Below are 27,822 nucleotides of genomic sequence, written 5' to 3'. Positions count from 1 at the left end.
AATATCTATATATACATATATATGTGCATAGCTATATAGATATGGATACATATATATATATATATATATATATACTATATATATATATACATACATATATATATTACATTATACTATATATATTACATATATGTGCATAGCTATATAGATATGGATACTATATATAGATATATATTTATATATATATATATATATATATATATATATCTATGCATCATATATATTTGTATATATGTATATTACATATGTATGAGGAGAAATAAATGTAGTAGAGCGATAAATATAAGCCAATGTGAGTGATATAACATGTGGGGGTGATTATTTGTGCGTATATGCGTATGTGTGTATGCATAGTCAATGAGCGTGTGTGGGTGTGTGGGTGTGTGTGCGTGTGTGCGTGTGTGCGTGTGTGCGTGTGTGTCATTGCGTATCAGAGTGGAAAGAGTAAAATGACATTTTGTGCAACGTTAATATGAAAACCGAGTTGAACCTTTATAAACGAATTAAGCAGTAAAAGAATATCATTCAAGATTTATCTTCTCCGAGCCATTCTCTACGTGTTATAACCATTAAGATGAAAGAAAACAGCAACTTATTAAGTTTATGTCTCGTACTCTTTCTACACCACCCTGTTCTGTCTCTCTCTCTCACTCTTTCACTCCATCTCTCAACCTTTCCCCCGCGCGCGCTCACTACAGAGTTCCCTCCTCCTACTCGTTTGCTGAATGAATGTAACGCTGTCTCTTTCTTTCTAGTTTTTTATTTATTTCCTAAACATTTAGTCTCTCGATTCCTCCACAGAATTCCCACATCCTCGACCTCCTCACATTCACCCTCTCTCTACGCCCCTCTCTCTCCTCATCCTATTTCTCTCTCTCTTTTGTGGTTTCTCTCCACCTTTCTCTTAGAAAACTCCTCTCTTCATAATTCGAGATCACTTTCCTTTGTTAGTTTTATCATATGTTTTTATTGTCCTAATTCTTGCTTCTTTCTTCTCCTTTTCTTCCTCTCCTTCTTCTTCTTCCTTTTCTCCTCGTCCCCTCTTCCTCCACCTCATCCTCCCCTCCTTTTCTATCTCTCCCTTATCCCCCTGTCTCTGTATCCTTCTTTCGTTGCGTCCTTCTTTCTTGACTTTTATTTCCCCTGAACCTTAAGTCGTTTAGATTACAACAAAGCGATGTAAAACTTTAAATCGTTTTGTTTTGATCTAATTAACTATTTTTGCAGGAAAAATATTTATAGAAAATATAACAAAAATCCAATTAATTTTCTTGTTATTTTAAAAAAAAATTTATTCCTATATTTTATTATAATATTGTTTTCACAATTTTTAAAATATATTTTTTGATTTCTTTTTCGTCATTTTTGAAACATTCATTCTTCCTGAGAAATTCAATTAGATGCCGTTGCTGTCGTTATCGTTGTTGTTGCTGTTCTTGTAGTTGTTGCTGCTGTTGTTTTCAATTTGTGCAGCTACATGAAATAGCTTTGTTGATAAACGTTTCATAATTCCAATTTCGGAGTGTATTAAGTTTAATATTCCTGTTTCCCATTCGTATGCAATGCTTCAATGTCACGACTTCACAACCAGTAACCTTCTTGCTCTCATATATTTCTTCAACCAATCTGATTTATAAAACCATAAAATTTTTGCTTATCTTTATGTTAGCATTTCACTTTCTAAAATGAGAATGATTAAATTGTCAAGTATTACGCGTTGCCTTTTATGTATATCGTAGGCGAAGCCTTCACGAAGATTTGAAATTAATAATATTATCTAAAACAAAATTAGCTCAGTGCAAACTATTTATTACTTCGCCTTCTTATATCTATGTCTTATTCTAGCCTGCACTAATGTGTTTTCGAGAACTAGGTTATAGGTATTGAGCCTAATTCTCCAGGAGATATTCATTTGTGAATTTGAGCGGTATGATTTAATTATTTACGATTCAGCATGCTTTTGGCGGAAGTGAAGAAGACGGCCGTAAAATATGTTATGTAAAATAGATTGGTCTTTGTTTCCTATGCAATAGAGGTATGTCTATTGAAGGTAACAAACATATATTTCATTATTTCCACAACCGATCAGAACAGTTATAAAGAGAATTTTAAAACACGAAGCCTAACTTGCATAATGGATATAGAAAAATACGAAATACACTAACTCATCAACTGTTGATTAGTTGGAGCTTATATTTCACGCCATTAAAGTTATTGAAGTGATGAAGCAACTACGGATGGAGGTGAACCTTAAAATCATTATAAGTCACGTTGTTAGGAATTTTTGGAAATATCACTCGCAGAACAGACATTCTCATTAAAAACTGGAGATCTTCAAATATTATACTAAAATAAGCCATGCACACACAGACACGCGATCGTGAAGACTTATACACACATGCGCACTGAAACACATACTGACACACATAGTCTCATTCACACAGGCGAACAAAAAACACAAACACACACATACACATATGCGCACATACATATAGCCACACACATACTCGCGCAAATCACATACACACATACATACAAGTATGCACACACACTCACAAGCACACACATATGTGCACGAAAGCACATACACACACATAGTCACACATACACGCGCGCAGAAAAACACACACACATACACGTATGCACACACACATACACGTATGCACACACACATACATGTATGCACACACACATACACAGACACACATACACATACGCGTCAAAATCACATACACACATACATACACGTAGGTACACAGAAACACATAGCCGAACACACATGTGCACGAAAACATACGCATACACGCATGCACACACACACACACATAGTTTCACACGCGCGCACACAAAAGCTCACACATATACACGCATGCACACACTCACAAAAACACATATCCACACACATATGCGCAAGAAAACACAAACACATACACGCAAGCAAACACATACATAGTCACACGCACACGCGCGGACAGAGAGCACACACACTCACACATAGTTACACAGACACGCACACTTAAACAAATACACACATATACTCGTATGCACACACTCACGCACATACACACACTTAGCCACACGCACATGCGCACGAAAACACACACGCACACACATATGTACACACATAACAGCACACGCGGACATGCACATGTTAAATATGTCCGAGGAGAGAGATTTACAGCGAGTTCGAAGTTTCGACTTGGTAAACTTAGTCAGACGCTTTGATGACACTTCGAAACCAGGCTCCCCATCTTCATCTTAAAACTATAATAAACGCGTATAGGTGCAGGCTTCCCGACCACATGGTTCCGGTTTCAGTCCCACTGCGTGGTACGATGAGTGATATATATTTGTATATATGTATATATACATATGTATGAGGAGAAATAAATGTAGCAGAGCGATAAATATAAGCGATGGTGAGTGATATAACACACATAGCCAAACACACACGTCCCCAATCAAAACTTAATAACCAGTGATGGTACGTTTACATTACGGAAACGTAGCGGCGCGACAAAAGCAAAGCTGATAGGATGAGTTCAATGCTTTAATAATTACTGAGGTCGATTAGTTTGACTGATACATACCTTTGAAGACGGTGCTCCAGCATGGCCAATGACTGGAAAGTGAATGATAAGCTACTAAAAGCTTTTGTGTCGTGAAAATAAGCATTAACAAGAATACTCAGAGAGCGAAAATCTCCGCCAAGGCAAGACCAACGTCATCTCAACAATTATTCGGAGATGATTTTCAAAAATGAGGATATCTGAAATAAACTAGAATGTTCTCACAACTGAGAATACTAAAAATGAGTCTGGCAGTTCTCAAAAATGAAGAAACAGAAAAATAATCCAGGATCCTTGTGTGTGTATGTGTGTATACCTATAGAAAGAGAGAAAAATTAATAGAAAAACAAAAGTGGAAGACCGGTGTATAAAACAAAAAACGAGTGTTTGACGCTCGAGAAAGTGAGAAAGTATTTTACATTTTGAGCCTACGCACTTCAGCAGAAAGGAATAAAAGAAAATAAGCAGCGGGAGAATTTATATGTATATATATATATATATATATATGTATATATATATATATATTATATATATATATATATATATTATATATATATAATATATATATATATGTATAAAAAACATATATAAATATACAAAATGGGACAAGAACACAAAACTTCAAATAGACGACACATAAAACGGACGGGAGTAAGCATTTGTACGACTTCTACACACACTTTCTCTGTACTTCACTTGTCTCTGCCTTTCCCCTTTTCGTCTGCCGTAAGGCATTATTTTTTAAATACGCCAGCTAGGCTGAACTGTCTAAAGTCGAAAGACGCCTGTTGTTTTTGTTCTGTTATTATTATTATTATTGTTTTTTGTATTTATATTCGTTTGGAATCGTCCGTTTTTCTGTCGTTGTTTCGTATACATTCGATCCTTTTTCCAAGAAATCTAATGCTCGTAGCTTAGTATATATATATATATATATATATATATATAAGGGGAAGGTTTACGAAAATAAACAAAAGACGAAGGCAGGTGGAGTACAAACAAACAAATGTATTAGTATAGTGCTCAGGAATAGAAATAGAAAAAATCTTTTACGTTCCGCTTTCGGACATCAATTTTTTTGCGGTTTCCACGCATTGTCTTGTTATTTCCGATAAAGTCATGCCTAACGCACCACTTATATACTTCACACGCACACACATACACAACAAAAACACACACACATACATACACAACAATAACACACACACACACACACACAACAAACACACACACGCACACACATACAAAACAAAAACACACACACACAGGTGCCCATGTTTATTTCAATGTCATCCCTGACTTACGGAACGATTACCTGTGTGTTTTTTTTTGTTGTGTACGTGTGTGCGTGTGCGTGTTTGTTGTGTGTGTTATTGTTGTGTATGTGTGTGTGTGTTTTGTTGTGTATGTGTGTGCGTGTGAAGTATGTAAGTGGTGCCTTAGGCATGGCTTTATGGGAAATAACAAGACAATGCGTGGAAACCGCAAAAAAAGTTGATGTCCTACGAAAGCGGAACGAATACGAACATGTTTTAAAAATCAAAAAAATATCGTTAATATTCTTATTGGGCGACGAAATTTATCGATTTAAGAGATATAGCTGTTATTTCTAGCACCTACAGAAGACAGAAATGATGGATGAATAACACGTGTGCGTGTGTATGTGTGTGCTGTTTACTTAGACGCAGCAAATGAATTTATGTCAAATGCTGGGATTTCATTGGTTAAAATTCGAAGAATTAAACTACGTAAAAGTTACAAAATACAATTTTCTCAAAAAATCAAGTTGAAGTTAATGTTTCTTTTGACACATTCTACTAGTATACGAAGTTTCAAATTGTTTAGTTACCTAGAAAATTCTGTCCATCTTTTAGAAAAGATCCGAAATAACAGTTGATTTGAAATTGTGTTGACTAACTCACGATAATAACCCCACCACGTCTATCGGATTATAAACCACACCTCTGTCTTAAAACATATGTATATATATATATATATATATATATATATATATATATATATATATATATATATACATGTGTATATATACATATATATCTCGATAGGTGAATGAATTATCCTATGTTTACCGTCAACATGGCAAATTCGATGAACCGATACCAGGGTAGAAAATTCACGTCAGAAACACGGTTGAAGCAAAATATCTAAAGGTAGAAACTCCGGGTTCATGTGCAGAAATGTGTGTGTTATATATGGATAAATAAATAAATGGAGTTGAACGAAGATGTTAACAAAATTCCTTTACTCGCGACATATGTTGCGAAGATAACATGGTTTTATTCCAAAGGAATAAACGGTGTAAGATGCAATCTTCTCATCAGGAAAGAAAGGAAGCCTCTCTCAACAACAAGACATATGGTTCGGAATCAAATATACATATAGGTACTGCCTGTGTATATTTTCTTCTAATACTTTCTAATGCTTTCGAATAAATATGCAAACTGGAATGTCTACCGGATGACGTATGTCGTTTTGTATCCTCTTCATTTTCTTATTTATCGTATATATATATATATATATATATATATATATATATATATATATGTGTGTGTGTGTGTGTGTGTTGTGTGTGTGTGTGTGTGTGTGTATGTGTGTGTGGTGTGTGTCCGTGTATCTATACGACAGGCATCTTCCAGTTTCCGACCAAATCTACTCAAAAGGCTTTGTTCGGCTGTGGCTAAAGTAGAAGACACTTGCTCAAGGTGCCACTTAGTAGGACTGAACCTGGAACTATGTGCTTGGGAAGCAAGCGTCTTACCACACAACTCCTTACATTTCTTAACGTTCTAATTTGAAACAAGCCACCAGGTTCAATTATACTTTCCTCCCCTTTCCTAGGTTAATAAAAATAATATAACAGGCAAATAATGAGATCGATGTAATCGACTATTTCTTTCTGTTTCTCTTAGTCTCTCTTTCTCTCTGTCTTCAATTTGACTTCGTGTGGCTATGTTAGAAATCAATATTACAGTAAGCAGAGTATGCCATAGAATTCTTGCATTGTGATATTAGAAAGAAAGATTTTAATTTGAAAAGCAAGAAATATTTTCCAGCGTCTTTACTGCATTTCGTCAGGCACTGTATTCATAGAGTTACAAGGTGAATTGCTTCTATCTAGTTGTAATGGACACTTTCACCGAAGCTACATGAACTATTTCTGGTGAAATGTTATTATACAAGAAGAAATAACTATTCCTGTAAGAAAAAAAAGAAACTTTGTTCAGGTGTTTAATCAAAATTCTTATACTTTCACGAGGATACAATCAGAACATTTTCTTTTCAAATTATTAATGTTTAATATCAATAACACGGGTTTTGCAAATGTTTTTAAGAAATATCTCTATGAAACTATACAACTGCTTGACAAATGAAAGTGTAAAGGCAGTATCCTTGAAGCATTGACTTCTATCATGTTCAATTGTGCGATTCATATTACAGCAGGGATTCCATACTAGTTACAATATCCAGAAACCTACACTAATCCACTACACCAACTCTATTTTGAAATATACCGATCTTTCAATGTTAAAAAAAAATCTATATTGATATGGAAAGAAAAAGTTAGTTTTCGAGTGTCTATTTAGAAGTATCTTGGAATAAGTGAATTAAATTTACCTCATTCGAAGTACATACTGTATTACATCATTAACAAAAGAATCTACAACACTTGTGATCCCTTGGGTTTGATTTACTAAATAGAGACACATAAGACAAAAGGACACATTTGCCCGCTTAATAACGAAACAATTGTTTATGGTGGAATACACTACTCTGAAACCAGCCAAGACATAAGCGGTGCTTTTAAACTGGGTGGCCGAAAAGAGCTGTCACCTACAATATGTTGCAATGCATTCTACGGTCGCTCAGACACTTTCCCACGATTCTGTTCCACCGACAAGGCAAAGGTCGATTCGAAACTATGCAAAATATTCTTTTATACGGTGCCGTAATAACGTTGTCTTGCAACCAAATCCAAAAACTTAATTGTGAATCAAAATTTGAAATTGCATGCTTGTACTTTCGCCTTTTACAATAAATTTAACTGTAGATCACTCAGAGAAACCAAACAACTTGTAGAGCACAGACATCAAAACACAGAAGGATTCAGCACAGTAGCCCTGATTACATTACGAGTAACATCGAACACAGAAAACGTTTCATACGTGAAGTTGCAGTTACTAAAGACATGATCATTAAAAGCAAAGAAGTAGAAAAGATCTCAAAGTACAGCAAATTAAATGTAAACATGTTTATCTGCTTAAAATACTCAGCAGCAAAGGAGAAATTTGTAAATATATGACTGATTTGGTGGTCCCGAGGAGATGATATTGGCTCTTGCTTTATGTTCGATTCAAATTCATCAACGGCATTGAAGAGATAAACGATAATTTATCTGTGGATGAAGTTCAGACGAGCAAGCAATATAAAAATAGAAAGGAATTTCCTTTTCTCCAAAACCACTTTGTTTAGTAATCTACAGGTGTACCTCTTTAAACCATTAGAGGAAAGAGGGTTGACAAGACGGCTAGAAGGTTGGATACGATGATTTGGGTTACGACTTCCGTCTGATAGGTAGACAGACAGACAGCCATGCAGACAGACAGACACACTGATAGATAGTTAGATACATTGCTAGATAGATAGATAGATAGATAGATAGAGATAGATAGATAGATAGATAGATAGATAGATAGATAGATAGATAAATAGACCAGAGTCAGCAAATAAATGTGAAACAAGGTGGGAGAAACCAGTACTCGAACACCGGAGGTAGAGTTGTAGGCTTTATTATTAAAGTTTCCAAACCATCACAAAAATCTGCTACTCAGAGTTTCGCATTCCTGTTGTCGGACAGCTGTGATTCAGAATGGAAAAAGAAATAGGTTGCACGTATAATATATTATAATGTAATTCACATTGACAGATGCCTATTTGGATTTCATTGGTCGCTTCAATAATCGGCTATGAATATTAAAGTTTTAAATGATTACAAATAAAAGCCATAGATATCGCGTTGTATAAAAATCGCAGGAAACCTTAAATCTAAGAGAAAACTTAATTTAAAAAGGAAATCATAAACGCCCAGAGTAAATTTGTGTACATCATATATTTTATTTGCCAAACATTAATTTACTCTGGACATGAATGTTTTCCTTTTAGAACTAAGAATTAAATTTGCATTCAAGTTTTTCTTCGATTTTATAAAACACGATATGTATGCCATTTAAATTTTAGTCTTTTTTTTATTTATACTCAGCGCTTCTTCAAAAAGTCGTTGTTGAAATGACCAATGGAATTCAAATGCGTGTCTGTCAGTGTGAATTACATTATAATATATTATACGTGGAACCTATTTCTTGTTTCATTCTGAATCACAACTGTCCACCAAACGGGAATGTGAAACTCTGAGTAGGAGTCTTTTTCTGACGTTTTGGCAGCTTTAATAATAGTCGAAAGACGCCTGTTGTTATTATTATTATTATTGTTTTTTTTTTGTATTATTTTTGTATTTATATTCGTGTAACATCGTCCGTTTTTTTTTTACTTTGTTTCGTATACATTCGATCCTTTTTCCAAGGAATCTAATACTCTTAGGTTAGTTTTTCCTTGGGGCTGGCCAGATTGGAGAAATCTCAAGATGAATCAGCCGAAATTGCAAGGATAATCCGTCCGTGTTTTTTGTATCGTCTATCTGGATGTCTTGCGTTCTTGTCCCATTTCGTATTTATATATATATATATATATATCACATATTTGTAATTCTTTAAGATGGGTGGTGTTGACAATGTTTTAAGCAGGTTCTCCGACAACGCTATTCATATATATTTATATTAAAACATATTAAAGAATAATACACAACAGCACGCACACAGAGACACACGTACTCACATACGCGCACGCACACATTCACACGCACACACCCATATATAACCAAAAGACCACATATTTCCTTGATTGTATTTCTCCTGAGTAGAAGCTACCGCAATATAACAGTTATTTAAACTTTCTGTATTGTAAGGCGTATGGCTCAGTGGTTAGGGCGTCGAGCTTACGATCGTGAGGTTGTGAGCTCGAATCTCGGACCGGGCTGCGAGTTGTGTTCTTGAGCAAGACACTTTCTTTCACGTAGCTCCAGTTCAGTCAGTAGAAATAAGTTGCGACGTCACAGGTGCCAAGCTCTATCGGCCCCTTTGGCTTTCTCTTGGATAACACTGGTGGCGTAGAGAGGGGCGACCCGTATGCATGGGTGACTGCTGGGTTTCCATAAACAACCTTGCCCGGACATGTGCCTGTGAGGGTAACTTTCTAGGTGCAATCGCATGGTCTGCCTCGTGATCGAAGGGGGTTTCAGATTGTAAGAACGATAACTTTCCTATCTGACCGGGTTGAGAAATGTTGAGAGATAGGCTCGTACATGAAAACTTAAACTTAACCTAAAAATAACACAAAAAAACATTTACCCACCAGTGCAGGATGATCACCTCTTCACAAAGTTCCATATATACACACGCGTATACATACCCATTTATGTACATCTATGTTGTATCCATATCTGTGTATGTACATGTGTGCGGAGAGCGATCGATAGTGAGGCGGATACAAATAAAAGGTGAATTACGAAAAAACATGCAATGAGAGAGAGAAAAACAATGGGAAAGCTTCCTATAAGTGCGTAATCTATCCTTTCCCTAGCTGTAGTTTACGCTTCGATCACGCTTGGATAATGTCTCCCTGACGAACGCAAGTACACACACAAATACACACACACACACGCACATACACATATGTATGTATGCATGTATTTCAAGATATCATAAATAAGAGCGATCGTGAGGTTGTGATCTCCAAACCTGGACCGGGCTGCGTGTTGTGTTCTTGAGGAAGACACTTTATTTCACGTTGCTTCAGTTCACTCAGCTGTAGAAATGAGTTGCGACGTCACGGGTTCCAAGCTGTATCGGACCCTTTGCCTTTCTCTTGTATAACACTGGTGGCGTGGAGAGGGGTGGCCAGTATGCATGGGCGACTGCTGGTCTTCCATAAACAACCTTGCCCGGATTTGTGCCTGGGAGGGTAACTTTCTCGGTGCAATCCCATGGTCTGTGTCGTGACCGATGGGGTCTCATACTTATATATATATATATATATATTATATATATATATATATATATATATATATATTATATATATAGGGAGAATAATAGATCTCATTTGTATTTTTGGATTCGCTAGTACTGGGTGTCCAGCATAGTTTGTCCGATGTTACAGATATCGGATGGTATGTTTGGTTCTTAGTATTTTCAATCCAAATCAGAAGAAATCTCTGAGCTGATGAAGGAAAAGTGGCGTTTAACCCACGAATCCAGAAACAGGCTGTTCTCGGGTATCTTATATGGATGTGATCTTTCATTGTTTTTCCCTTATACCTATGTGAGTTATTTTCTGAGTATGCATTGTCTGGAGACTATACTTGCAGTTGAAGAAATAGCCAAAGTTTTGGCTTGCTATTTCTGAAAAGTTCGGTGTGCGGTAAAGTGAATTTTTTTACTTTACCATATTTTTAATAAATTAATACTATATATATATATATATATATATATATATATATATATATATATATATGTGTGTGTGTGTGTGTGTGTGTGTGTGTGTGTATATGTGTGCGTGTGTATACATATGTATTCAGAGAGAAATAGGCAGACACAGACATACGACAATGACAAACAGACAGACAGACAAACGGAAAAAGAGTGTTTAAAGGAAAGCCAGAGTAACAAAGAGAAAGAAAAAAGAAGATAAATGCTGCGTAGGGGAGACTTAATGTGTCCATGAATACACATCCATTAACGCAGAACTTTATAGACAACGTTAATTTTAATTAGAATCCGATCAGCATTTCCGATACTCACATTCTCCATATAGGGAACACCTCGTCGCTACTTATCTGGTCTCACACAGAACGACGGTGTTGATCGCCACTATTAAAATATTCGCCAAGAATGCTCAGTTTCTCAAACACCATTTCCACCCCCCACCGCCACCCACACCCACATAATCACACAACCAACATCTCCCTATCCGCCCCGCGCCCTGCCCCACCCCATTCACTTTCACTGTGTTTCTCTTTCTAAATCTTCGCAATTGACTATAAAATCATCGAGTATTGTAAATATTCTGATTCAGTTGTTGTGTCAATGGCGCCAACCAATTACTCGGACGAAATTAATCATTCTCTTATTTCGAATCACTTCCGATGTTTGCTTCTTGCGCTGGAATCGTACTGACAATAGAGTTTTTGTCCAATACTATAAACTTGAATACTTCTTACCTCCGGTCATTTAAATTCTCAGCATGTGATTGTGCGTGAATATATGTATGCATATATTTCTGTATTTATTATGTACATTACTGTGTATACGTATATGTATACACACAAATATATACAAAATAAATATGTATGTATATATGCACATATATATGCGTGTGGGTTTTAATGTATATCTATGATTGTATGCCACTGTCTATATGTGTATTCGTGTTTGCTTCTAGTTATAAATTGGCTATTTACCTGGGTATATGGGAAAGTGTTATCTGCTGCGTTTTAGGATATAAGTATATATATATATATATGCATATATATAGATATATATTCACACACACACACATTATATATATATATATATATATATAATATATATATATATATAACATGTATAAATATATACACGTATACATAAATATATGTACATGTATATACATATATATATATATATGCGTATATATATATATATATATATATATATATATACAGGTCTACATGTACGTTCATACATATTTCCGCATGCATGTAATTGTGTGGTGCCGTAAGTATGTGTATGTATAGATTGCTAATGCAAACGATACAACGAGTCAGCAATGAGGCTATTACTAATGATGAATTTCAACCACTTTTGATTAAATGAGTTGGGGCTGGAGGTAAAAGTAAGACCCTTCAATGTCAAACGCAATTATAATGGAAACTTGATTATCTGCAACAGAAAACGTTGCTGAACTGAATGTATCACAATAAAAGGTTTGTATAATTTGTAAGTTCTCATTTAAATTTTATACACGGGGTACAGTTCACTTCAAAAATACACACCATCAAGCAACTCCGAAATACGCGATGACCTCACCTTAATAGTAAACAAGCGAAAGATTCTCCGTAATCGTTTAGTCAGCGATAAAATTGAAGCAAATAGGAGAGAATATGACTAAAGACCGTGTGTGCTACATCCCATGTAGCTATACAAAGGCGAAACATGTCACCCCCTCAAAATATCGGCAGATGAACACCGTGTAGCTGTGGCCCGAGCATATATTGATAAATCGGGTATAGCTGATCATGTACGGGGAAAAGAAGACGCCCCCCCCTGTGGGATGAAGTTAAAATAATAGACATACAACATCCCTAGGAAATATGAAAACTTAAAAAGCAGCACATATGCTAGGACACAACAACCTCCTAAGCAGACCGAGTTCATATATGAACAGCATATGGGAACCGGTATTAAGGAAGGATAGGAAAATATTAGATTTATAAACCCTAATATTCACTCCATAATTGCTCACGGGCATATGTCATAATGGTTAAAAGCGCAGGTTAACCCCAAGTTTCCGAGTTTTTAATAATAATAATAATAATAATAATAATAATAATAATAATAATAATAATAATAATAAGAAGAAGAAGAAGAGAAAAGAAGAAGAAGAAGAAGAAGAAGAAGAAAATAATAGGTATTAACACTTTAGCTGTCCCTGTTATAAGTTACAGCTACAATATCCTTAACTGGACACTAAATGAACTGACCAAAATAGATAGGAAAGCAAGAAACGTAATGACAGGATCTATGATGCATCACCCAAAATCTGACATAGAAAGACTAAACATACAACGTATAGAAGGTGGTAGAGGCCTTATACAGGTGGAAAACTACTATAAAATAACCACCATAGGACTGCAAAAATATCTACTTCAGATAGAAGGAAAACTGATACAAATAGCGGCAAAACAAAAATAACTGTTCTCAGTATTTAAGGAAGCTGACAAATACAAACAAGAAATCATACCACCTAATAAATATGTAGAAGAAGAAGAAGAAGAAGAAGAAGAAGAAGAAGAAGAAGAAGAAGAAGATAAAGAAACAACAAAAGCTATAAAACAAATGAAATCTAAACTAAAAATAGAACAGCAACGAATCATGATAAAACGATGGCAAGAAAAGCCCCTTCATGTTAAATACTGGACTAAACTAAACGCAAAAGAAATAGACAAAGAAAAATCCCAGCAATGGTTGAGAAGCTCAGGACTCAAAGCAGAGACAGAGGGATGTTTAATTGCAGCACAAGACCAAAGCCTCCCCACCAGAAATTACCAAAAACATGTAATGAAAAGAAATATAACAAGTAACTGCAGAATATGTGGAGATGGACAAGAAACAATAAATCATATTATCTCTGGCTGCCCAGTCCTGGCTAAGAAGGAATATATTCACAGACATGACAGAGTTGGAACCTACATACACAGGAAGCTATGCCAACATTATGGAATAACAACAGAAAAAAGATGGTATAGGCACACACCATAAAAGGTCACAAAAAACGAGAAAGCAACCATACTCTGGGATATGCCGATACACACAGATAGAGAAATTAAGGCCAACAGACCAGATATAGTTGTCAGAGATGATGTGAAAAAAAATGCTTTCTAATTGATGTATCAATACCGGCAGAGAAACTTTCAAAATACAAAGACCTGGAAATGTGGAATCTAAAAACAGAAACAATTCCTATCATAGTAGGTGCATTAGGCATGATAAAAAAATATTCAGACAAATACATAACAAAATCACCAGGACTTACAAACACATATAACATACAAAAAATTGCACTACGAGGCACTGCACACATCCTACGCAGAACACTTTCCATACAATAACCATCAGAGCATCACAACAAATCACAGCACATACTCAAGGCACACAGAGCTGCGGTCGGTAGTGAAGTGAAAGCACGCTATAAAAATGAAACTACTGAATAATAATAATAATAATAATAATAATAATAATAATAATAATAATAACAATGATAATAATAACAATAATAATAACAACAACAACAGCAATAATAATAATAATAACAACAACAACAACAACAACAACAACAACAACAACAACAACACAACAATAATAATAATAATAATAATAATAATAATAATAGTAATAAGATCGAAACATACCTTAGGAATGAGACTCCAGGTTAGAAATTTCCCCGAGACACCTGATGAAGGCTGGAAGGTATATCAGCCAAAACGATATGTTAACGGCAAAGAAGATACGGACAAATATCCATCAAATATAAGTAATATAAATAATGAAAATAAAATCTAGCTTCAGTAGACTGGAATGGACCTACGTAAGAAATTTACAAATTTACAAAAAGGGGTTCAGTCATAAATTCAGATTATTATAACCATTTTTGAGTTGGATATTCGATACGATCATGTTTATTTTGTTGTAACTAGAAATTACAAATGTGCGAAAATAATGACGGTACATACCGTCCTACTAGATGGAACAAAAAATATTTAACTGATACTCAACTGGATTACGATACAAAGAATTCAAATACAGATCAAGTAACTTTTATGAACTGCATCAAACTACATAAGAATAAGCTAATTTATGAAAGACACGAAAGAGCAACAAATAATTTTGTGAATATCCCACCACCACCACCGCCACCACCACATCAAAAAATGGGACCCACTGTAGCAGGCCTGTCGTGCGAAACACATTCCTTAAGTAATTTTGTATACATTCTACTAAAGGCTCTCGTAAGGAACATAATGAATTTTATATGAGATGATTTGTATATAGAGAACTACCTACGTAACTCAATAAACGAAAACACCTTTATCGTTATATTTGATGTTGCGAATCTATACAGTAATATCCCTCACAGTTATGGAATTTATGGATTATTGGCTAAACTAATGTTCTCATGTAACACCTGAATGCATACATAAAAATTATTGAAGACTGCATCGAATTCATTTTAGAGAAACACTTACTCAGACTATCGAAAAATGTTCTGAAAGGTTATATGGAAAAATAGTTACCCTGAAAATTCCAAATTGTTCATGGTATACAATGAAATGTAATTCCATTATAAATCCTTTTAATTTTAATAGAAAATTACTCAGCCATCCTTTTGAAAGAAAACTCGAAGTAGATACTTTTGACAGATTGTTTTTTACAATTCAAAAATTATATAAACATCATGAATGCTTACATTCAATTCACCATTGATTTCAACAACGATAATCTATCCTTCTTAGATATTCTAATAGCTAGAAGAAATGGAAACGGATATATATATTTTAAATGCACCGACTCATGACAATACTTCCTCTTTACATCATACTACACATAACTCACTCTAAGCAATATTCTATTCACTTTAGCGAAGCGAATATCTACATGTGTAACAATACCTAAAGGAAGGGACCGAAGTTGAGGAGTCTTGAGAAATATGATTACCATAAGACAATATTCAATAAAACTGATTGAATTAAGAATGCAGAAAGCGACAAAATTTAACATCGAAGAAATTTGAAAATCAAGATCCAATAAACATGAAACTACCATTCCATATACTTCAAATTTTAACTAAAAGAATATTCAAAATTTTTAGCAGCATCTGTCTAAAAATGGCAATGTTATTTCAGGACTACAAATTGTGAAACGTCCTGGAAAAACAACTAATTATTAAAGCAAGAGTCAAAGAAAGACGATATCCACCAATACAATGTTACACACACTAAACAATAAGGGAAAGAGCAATACTCAAGACAGAGGTGAATGCAAGAAACAGGATTGAAGCGATCAATACTTTAGCTTTATCAGTCATGACTTTCAGTTTTAATATTATTAACTGGTCAATTACTGAAATATGTAATCTTGACAGAAAAATACGAAAATAGTTGACAATGCATAGAATGCACCACCCTAAGGCATATATATAACAACTTTATCTACTAAGAAGAGAGGGAGGCCGTGAACTTTTACAACTGGAATTAACAATGAAGATTACCACAATTGCCTTAGACACCTACTTGGAAAACGCTAAGGAATTGGATTTTAAATCTTGTCTCAAAACATGAAAACAAGAAACCATCGTACTCAGTAACGAAACAGGCAAAGTGAATTCCAAATACGACAAATCCCAGAATTATGCATACTGGAAACAAGCACAGAAAAGGTTAAGCGTATGAAAACCCATGCTAAAACTGCCCTAGAATTTCTTACTGATGGCACGACAAAATGGCACGAAAAACATCTCAATGGCAAATACCCAAAGAGAGCGAATAATGCCGATGTTGACAAAGCCTTGACTCATCAATGGCCAAATGGCCTCTGGCTTAAAATCTGAAACAGAAGGGTTTATCATAGCAGCTCAAGATCAATGCCTACCTAAAAGAATCTACCAGGCCAACATATTAAAGAACGGCAGCTGCCCAACATGTCATGTATGTCAACAAGAAAATGACACCATAGATCATATTGTCTCCATGTGAAGTCTTCTTGCGCCTACAGGAGTATCTCAACAGGCATGATAGAGCAGTACAATGTATTCACAGGGTAATTTGCAAAAATCTGGACTTTCCCCATGATAAAAACTGATGGGAATACAAGCCACCTCCAGAGCTTGAAAATGATCACATCTCACTCCTCTGGAACTTCACCATTCAAACTGACAGAAAGATTGATGCAAATTGCCAGACATTATAAAGAAAGACTTTAGACAAAAATCATGCCCCCTCATTGATATGACAGACTGTCCCAATCGATATAAGTGAATCTGTTATGACATAACTGTGGAACCTGAAGAGTAAAACAATACATGTTGTCATATGCAGAAAAGCAAAAGATAGCGCTCATGTGAACTTCCCATATCCTACGTAAAACACTGTCTATGTAATCTCAAATTTAAAAACAAACTCATAATTTTCTTGTTTTCTTAAACATCCTTTAGAACAATATTATGCACAAAACCAAGTATATGACATCCTAGGCATAACACCAACATGAAATTCTAACCTGTTGTCTCTTGAGGCCTCAGGGTGAGACTTGGAGCCAATTTGTACGAATACAAAGCAAAAGTCAAACAAAATAATAATAATGCTGTTGTTATTATTTCTCTTTATTACAGGTTTTGTTACAGCTCCTGGAGTTTTACATGCATAGCGGGCTTACTATCAGCAAATTACAGTACCACGTTATCCATTCTTTTCATGTATCTAACACTTTGCGGATTATTCTGGCCGTGCTAAGGAATCAAAACTTTTGTAACAGTTCTACTGGACTCTCTATTCCAAATTCCTTTATATTCTCCTGCGCACATATGGTTGTGATATGTGTGTCTGGTGTACCTTTATCAGACGGGTAGTAATGATGGGTATACTAGGCTTCGTATATTTTACCCCAGTATCATTTTGATGGCATTCACTGTTCTCTCACTCAATAATAATAATAATAATAATAATAATAATAATAATAATAATAATAATAATAATAATAATGCCCTGATGAAGTACCAGGCAGTGGCTCTCATGGCTTATGATCTTAACTGATTGGAAGTGTTATCATGTACATTGTTTTGTCTTGGTATAAAAGATGGGCTACAGCAAATATTCTGCTCAATACCACAGATTTGCTGTCAGTTGTTTGACCTTAACCAGTTGAGCATGTCCCTTAGTGGCTGACGATATGTGCATCTCTGATCACGAGCAGAAGTAGTGGGGGAGCATCATAGCCATGTGTTGAGAGGGATTCTTTGGGGTTTGAATAGTTCACCTCTGGAAACATGGGTGGTTCTTTCAACATCCTTAAACAACCCTTATTCAGGGACCGTTTGAGCGGGATGGGCTACTCAACCTGAAGAAAATTCTAACTGGGCCCCACCTGCAAGGTCATGTGCTGTTTATCTTGATATGAGATCACCATGTCGCGCACATATGGTTGTGATGCATGTGCCTGGTGTACCTTTATCAGACGGGTAGTCATGATGGGTATATTGGGCTTCGTATATTTTACCCCAGTGTCACTTTGATGGCATGAACTGCTCTCTCACTCAATAATAATAATAATAATAATAATAATAATAATGATAATAATAATAATAATAATAATAATTGATGAGGGAAACAGAACATAGATTTAGCACTAGTTTTTATTTAGTATGACGATCGTTGCGACACATCCCACAACTGTCCGTAATGTGTAGGATTTTTAAAAATCTAATGGCGTTGCACCAACGAATGTAGTTTGTGTCACATCAGGTACCAGCAGAAAGAATGGGATACTCCGTTAGTTGTATTGAGATGTTCTAAGCAGGTTGCTCATACCCCTTGTATTTTCGTATGACCGGCTACAGTTGTCCACGGATATATAACATACAATTAAACGGAACATCCCCGTTTTCTATGCATGTACCCGATGAGAAACAAGCGGCACATATTCATGCAACGCAATTAAATGAAGAAAATCCTACCCATAAGGAACAGTTTGAGGATGGGTCGAAATGATCGTCTTACTCAATAAAGAATAGTGATAAATCTCTCTTCCATTTCGTTCATCAGTTCTTATTAACTCAACTAACAATCCCGAATTCCTGACGTAGATCCAGCAGAAAGATACTCCACTGTGGTTGACACCCGGTACTCCAAACAGTGAATGTGCTTTTCTCAAAGCACTTATTAACATGTATCCATTAGTTCGAAAAATGACATATGCATACTGGATGTGTGGTAAGTAGCTTGCTTACCAACCACATGATTCAGGGTTCAATCTCACTGCATGGCAACTTGAGCAAGTGTCTTCAACTGTAGCCACGGGCCAACCAAAGCCTTGTCAGTGGATTTGGTAGACTGAAACTAAAAGAAGCCCGTCGAATATATATATATATATATATATATGTGTGTGTGTGTGTATGTGTGTGTGTGTGTGTGTGTGTGTGTGTGTGTCCCCCTCCACCATCGCTTGACAACCGATGCTGGCGTGTTCACGTCCCCGTAACCTAGCGGTTCGGCAAAAGAACCGACATAATAAGTACTAGACTTACAAAGAATAAGTACTGGAGTCCAGTAGTTCGAGTAAAGTCGGTGCTCCAGCATGACCGCAATCAAATGCCTGAAAAAATAAAAGAAAGAAAGGTAAAAGATCATACATATATGTGTGTGTGTGTGTGTCTGTGTGTGTGTATGTATGTATGTATATGCATAATATACATACAGATATATAGAAGAATTTATTTATTTAAATATATTATACGCCACACTTTCCCTATATATATATATGTGTGTATATGTGTGTGTATGTATGTATATATGTATATACATAGTATACATATACATACAGATACATATGAGAATATATATTTAATATATTATACGCTTCGCTTTCTGCATATATAAATGAGTGTGTGTGGGTGTGGGTGTCTGTCTCTGTGTGTGTGTGTGTGTGTGTGGTGTGTGTGTGTGTGTGTGTGTGTGTGTGTGTGTGTGTGTATGTGTGTGTGTGTGCAAGAGTGCAAAGTTGTAAACGTGAAGTCGACAGCTAAACAATAATACAATCATAAAATGTGATTAACCGACAATGGCGATATCCCTCTTGGGCGCGGCTTTCGAAATACTGAAATAAGTAAAAGCTTATTTCATTAATTTAGTCCCATTATTACAAACTCTATCAATAAATGTTCAGTTTTAGTTGTGTTGCCACAGAACAGCATTTCTAATCTATTTAAATTTTGTTATACTTTAAGAACGGATTAAATTTTATCGAATCTTGTCTGCGTTCTTAAGTATTGCTCCGTTGTGGCGAAAACGAGAACTATACTGGCTTTAGCGGAAGAAATATAAAGGCTGTTGCGTAAGGGCTTTACTGCCTCATTAATTTTTCTGGAACTGAACCAAATCCTAGTTAGTATGAGAATAAAATTCGTTTAACGGAGATATATCGAACAGGATGTTCCTTCATTAAGTTTTTCACAATTCTTTTCGCCTTGGAGAATACATTCAAGAAATGAATTATTATATTGCCTGCTTTGTACATTTGACCCCAGCAATATATCTCTGAATTGGAAATGATTTAGAATTTAAAATGCATTCCACGAGACACCACAAAGTATCGTGTGTACATTGGTTCACATTTAGATATTAAAAAGTCCCTCTGGTGTTTTATCATTTCATGAATTATATATATTGAAAATGTTATGAAGGATCTTTAGGAGAAGCGGAATGGTGGATAAAGTTGCGTAGTTGTTTAGAGAGGAAAGAGTTCGAATACAGTGAAAATATTTGGTGTTGTAGTCAGTCTTCAGATAGTAATGTGACAACTATTACTACGAGAACGATCATTCTGTAAGACGTTACCAGAACTATCCGTGAGTTTTCGTCATTCTATCATCCAAGCATTGCATTCGAAATGGCAATTATATCAATGAATCAACAACAACACCTCTTCTATAATGTATGTGCGCGTGTGTGTATCTGCGACTGTGTAATATATGTATATATATATATATATATATATATATATATATATATATATATATATATTCGTTATTACCGTATTGGTCCAATTTCGGGGTTAATTCACAAGAAAATTTCCCCTCTTCACATACGCGGCACATACGCGAGATATAAATGAAATACTTATTTATACCCACGGAAGAAGCAAGCACCAAGTCCGGTAATAACGAATTTTTAGAGATTTCTATCGGTTTAGTTCGAGACTCACAAATTTAATGGTTATCGACATTTTTTTTTATTTCGGCGTATCTGGCATTAGAATTTTTCTTCTGCCCTTATCTTGTAAATTGTGTATAAATTTTACCTTTAAAGGCATTTTTTGATATGCTGGCCATTGATAAAATGTTTTTCCCGAAAAAATTTTTATCCTATATCAATTATATTACTGCAAAGTGAAAATATTTGCTGATGACACCAAGCTCCAGCAAATCGTCAATGAAGAAGCAGACCGAAGTCAACTCCAGTCTGATCTATATGCTGTGAGTCAATGGGCAGACAGAAACAAAATGCAACTGAACGAGGGAAAATTTGAGCTGATGCATTTTGGAAGAAACTCCTCACTAAAACAGCCATACTCTCTTCCTTCAGGGGAACCGCTCAGAGCCTCTAACAATATCAGAGACCTGGGTGTAATTGTTGATGACGATCTCAGTTGGAGTGCACACATCAACAAGAAGGTCGATATAGCTCGTGGGATGAGTTCCTGGATCTTAAGAACTTTCCGGTCCAGAGAATAAGGTGTCATCATACCACTTTTTTCCTCCTTTGTACGGCCACACCTTGAATACTGCTGCCCACTGTGGTCTACTCACACAAGACAAAACATCTCCAGAATTGAGTCACCCCAGAGGGCACTCACTAAACGAATTGAAGGCATGGCTGCTCTCGATTATTGGGATCGCCTTAAAGCCTTGAAACTTTACTCCCTCCAGCGTCGCCGTGAGCGGTACATCATTTGTACGATGTGGAAAATATACCGCCAACTATGCCCAAACGACCTAAACATTAGCTTCAAGGTTCATCCAAGACTTGGACCACGGGCTATACGTCCCCTGCCCAATTCAAGATCACAACATACATGTACACTGCAACATAATTTCTTTTCCTCAACAGGCCCTGCCCTATTTAACATTGTCCCGAAAAGATCAAAGAGGAAAAGGATCCCAACAACTTTAAACAGAGTCTGGATAGATTCCTTCAAAGAATACCAGATAAGCCACCCATAATTGGATACAACTCACCCAACAAGAACTCACTACTTGAACAAAACTTGACTTAAACAAAACTTGACTTAAACAGGATTCAAATAATCCTATCAGGTGGTGCTATTAAGTTAGACATGGCCTGGACCAATCTTTGGTCGAAACATATCTAAGTTTATCTAAGTTTATATATATATATATATATATATATTATATATATATAGAGAGAGAGAGAAAGAGAGAGATAAATAGATTCAGATGGCAATTATATCAATGAATCAACATCTCTTGTATAATGTATGTGCGCGTGTGTGTATGTGTGACTGTATAATATATGTATGTATATATATATTGTATATATATATATATATTATATATATATATATATATATAGAGAGAGAGAGAGAGAAAGAGAGAGAGAAAGATAGATAGATAGATAGATAGATACATACATACATACATACATACATACATACATACATACATACATACATACATACATACATACATACATACATAGATTCAGATGAATATGGTACTTAGGTTAAAGCACCAGTATTGTCCATACAGAATTATCCATACACGTTCAAAGTAAGAAGATTAAAATCAAAATAAGCAACGACGATATCCGGAGGTAATGCAGCCCTTCATCGTCTCAGCCTTAGATATACAAAGATTTGATAAACTAGTCTACTAATTTACACTTACCTCATAAAAACAAATAAAATCAGTGACAGGCAGAGACCTCTTGATAAGTTAGTAACTTCTATGCTGAAGTGGAGACATGTTCTTTGTCTATATCCTTAACTTCTTGGAGATTTTTAGGTATAATTATACTAATGTGTCCATCTGTTCGAATTTAATTAAATTCTATTTCTTTGTGCAGCTGAGGATTGCTCTGCATTGTAAATTGATGTGACGATTGTATTGCTGAAGTAAATGGAGTTGCATGAAACAATTTTACTGCATTTCATCTGGATATCCTCGTTGCTTATTTTAATATATATATATATATATAATACAAAATGGGACAAGAGTGCAAAACATCCGGACAACTAGGTGATACAAAAAGGAATAACAAAACATCCAAATACAAGGACAGGTCATTCGAAGTTTTCTATCCTCAGTCAAGAACCGGATCATCCTCGCAATTTCGGCTGATTAATCTTGAGATTGCTCGAATCTGGCCAGCCCCATGGAAAAACTAAGCTAAGAGCAATAGATTCCTTGGAAGAATGCATCGAATGCATACGAAAACAAGGACGGAAAAACAGACGATGTTACAAAAATATAAATACAAAATACAATAACAATAATAATAATAATAACAGGACATTACAACTGGTGTCTTTCGACTGGGGACGAATTGAATTCAGCTGGCGTGTGTAGAAATGAAGCCCTACGGCAGAGATACAAAACTTTCACAAACACAGGGAAGAATATCGATGTTACATTAAATAGATAGGTAATTAATTATTGAGGCGTATATTATATATGATTTTAATAAGCATTGCGTTGAATTATTATCTGTCGTTTTTTCTCATTAATTATTTATTAAGTATGACATAGAATACATCTGCAGGTTTTGTTCATTAGATATCCAGTGATGTCACCAATTTTAGTAGATAAATATTCCTGTTTTCTAGGTTTTTTTATGTAGATTTCAAATAGTGAAAGAATATGGAATAAGTAGGGCTATTTTTTAATATTTTATTTTTATAAACTACTAGCAGTATCGCCCGGCGTTGCTCAGGTTTGTAAGGGAAATAACTATAAAGCATTTTTAGAGAGTTATAGCCAAAAAATAGCAAAAAAATGGAAGAAAAATGATGGTAAATTTTTTTGAGAGTAAAAAAAGGTTGAGTTGCGTCCCCTAGACAGTCTGTGGTTTGTTTTTTTTTTATTCTCGACCCCATGTCGAATTTATCGATTTTTTTCAGAACTGGGGGAACTTTTCAAAATTTTCGCTGCGTTAGTTTTGAATTATGATATTGGGCTATGTGTGTGTCAAGTTTCATCAGAATCGGTTGAAAGCCGTGGTCAGAGTGAGGGTACAAGCAAACAGACACACAGAAACACGCACAGACAAACTGCCGTTTATATATAGAGAGATATTAGTTATTCACACACATCGCTCTTGGTTGAATGAATGAACGTTTGAAGTTAAATTTGGTTTGGCATTTCTTTTTGTTAGCGTTTTTTAATAGCTAAATTTTTTTCAGACATTCAGTTACAATTACACCAATTTGGATTACCTTGATAATTTCATGTTGACCTAAATTTTCATACATACTATTAATAATTTTAATTATATTATGTATAAATATCCTATGTGTCTGTCAGTGTGTGAATGTGTATGTGTGTCTTCATGAATATATATGTGTCTGTGTGCGTTTGTGTGTGTGTGTCTGTGTGTGTGTGTGTGTGTGTGTGTGTGTGTGTGTATATGTCAACGCAATTGAAACAATTGTTGGGTTTTTAAGGTGTTACATAAAATCTGTACTAGTGTCGATTCTTTTGGCTAAAACTCTTCAAGGCGGCGCCCCCGCATGGCCACGGTCTGCAAACAATGAAAGAGATGTTGTAAGCTATATATATATATATATATATATATATATATATATATATATATATATATATGTATATATATATATATATATATATATATATATATGTGTGTGTGTGTGTGTGTGTGTGAGAGAGAGAGAGAGAGAGAGAGGGAGAGTAAGTGTGTAATATATATAAAGAAACTGACTAGACAAGATATAACTATTCCAGACAGCAAAATGAGGATCATGGAACAAACTAGTCTAACAAACGATGCGCCATTTCTCAGTACTATAAAATGTGGGTGCTTATAAGTTCTATTCCACTATTATAACTATAATATTATTTCCGACCAATAAAAGTGTATATTCCCATCAATAATTTATTGACATAATGTATTTGTTTACAGGTGTTAAGTCGTACGTATGCTGAATGTTCTGAACTTTAGCCTCTAGTATATGGCTACTTTTATTGCGGACATATGGAGCAGATGTGTTGAAGTAAAATCTTGGACAGATGCCACAAAATATTGTGCGAGAAAAATCTATCAACACTTAGTGCCTGTATAATAAATAAATAACTTGAAGTACTACAATTAGATGAAGGTTGTCTAGTTTACGATTGCGAAGAAGACAAAATATTCTAAATAAAAGTAGAGGGGAAATATTCGAGTAAACAAATAAAAATTATAATAATGTGTTGTGAGGTAGTACACTTTTTTTACATTTTACGAGAAGGACCGATATACAAACATAATGCGCACGCACAGAGGTATACACATACATAAACGCCCGCACCCCGTATATACACATAGAGAAACATACACACACAGGGTATATATATATATATATATATAATATATATATATATATATATATATATATATAGATAGATAGATAGATAGATAGATAGATAGATAGACAGACAGATACAATAATATGCTGTACATTACATACAGTTGTACTTGTATATATATATATATGTGTGTGTGTGTGTGTGTGTGTGTACACATAAATACTTATAATATAAGCATTTCTATATGCACACACACATACACGCACTCTCACACATACCCATTTATATAATGTTGTTCAATATATAAGTATAAGAAAAAAATTGGATATCTATTTATTTGTGCATTTCATGATTTACCTGTGTGTGTATTTGTGCGTGTGCGTCTGTGTGCGTTCGTGTGTGTGTGTGTGTGTATGCGTGTTAATTTCCTGAAGAATCAATTGCTAGTTGATTTATTTGTGGTCATGTAATAACTGTCGTAGTGACAATGTATAGGAAATCGATGTCTGCTTCATGAATTAGGTTTAGAATAAGATATTAGAGTTGGAAATGTTTTACAACTCTTTCACCAACGTTTGTGTAAAGCAAAAAAAAAAAAGAGAAAAAAGAAGAGATGCGACATAGGTGAGGACGTGAAACGTGTAAATGACTGGATCCTGCTCTTTATTGCATGCTACTGTTGCAGAATATTCTTAGATTTTTTTATTAAGGCACTAAGGTGTAATAAAATTTGTTGATGCTTTGCCCCATCAGAAACAACAGGAGATATTAAGAGCATGTGCAGGCTCTCCTGAATTCATTGCAATATCGCAGACTCTTCTGTATTTCAGCAGCTTTCTGATATCGCGATGGATTATCTTTTAATTTAATTGTATCACTATCATTTGTTATTATCACGTCATAATAAGGTAATTGATTCATAAAAGGCTCTCCCACAAAATCCTTAGCAATGGACATTCAAGAATTCTTTAAACAATTTTCTCACAGTTGTTAGAAGCTGAAGTCTTTCAACACATTATAAGAAATTCCTTACATTGTGTTGAATACATCAAATGTATCACTAGGTTTTACTGAGGCACTGGACACTGGCTGTTGTCAGTTTTAGATTTCTCCAACGGACTTAGTATATATTTCTCTTAGTATGGCATCATTCCACAATTATAAATTAACACTACATATTTAACTGCATTTGCGCAAATCACTTCCAGATACTCATTGTTTATCATTCATCTGTGTAAGAAGACGTCATACGAACTGGTGTAAAAAGAGACAACATGAAAACACAAACAAAAAGAAAAATTATAGTGTGATATAGGACACTCCAACTTAAAAAAATTGCAAAATTGAAAGACATTGTGAGAGACTGAACCCACTGAGGCCGAAGTTGGATGTTGAACCTCGCGCCTCGGAGGTGAATTATGTGGACGAAAAGGAGAAGATGAAGTGGTAAGTCGTAATTTAATTAGAAGCTGTGGAATGTGAAAAACAGTTGGTTGAACTTTTTGGTTTTAATAAATGAAAAGGAAATAAGTAAATGCTGTATGAACATTTGTTTAAAAGTTTATAATTGTAAGGTAAAACCGAAAAGGGAAGTCGCGGTTTCGCCTCGGAGCAAGGCTAGAAATTGTTATGTGTAAATGTAAAGGTTTAAAGGAAAAGGAATCCACGGTATCATCTCACAGCGGGAGCGAGATGGCCGTCTCATTTGCATCGTAATTTTATTCATTTCACATTCATCATTTCATGTGTGTTTTGTTCCCGCTTGTCTGAGTATGTCTCCTCTGTGTTTAGGTATTGTGCCAGTAATAAAGTGTTAACCTCTAGCCGAACAATTATTCTGTGCTGATGAAGGGACATAGCCCGAAAATCGCGATACACAGATATTGTTTTGAGATGAGTGGGAGTGCTAGATTTCCTTGTTCGAAAATATAAGTACACAAAGTACTGTTGCTGAATATTTCACGTTTTAAGATGTAAAGAATAGTAAGTTGTTGACATATTGCTGAATATTCAGTTTTTCAATCCGGAGGCGCAGTATTTATGTGTCTATATTTAA

This window comes from Octopus sinensis, linkage group LG6 (genome assembly GCF_006345805.1).
Source record: "Octopus sinensis linkage group LG6, ASM634580v1, whole genome shotgun sequence".
Taxonomy (NCBI): Eukaryota; Metazoa; Mollusca; class Cephalopoda; order Octopoda; family Octopodidae; genus Octopus; species Octopus sinensis.
Note: the sequence above shows the minus strand (reverse complement) of the source record.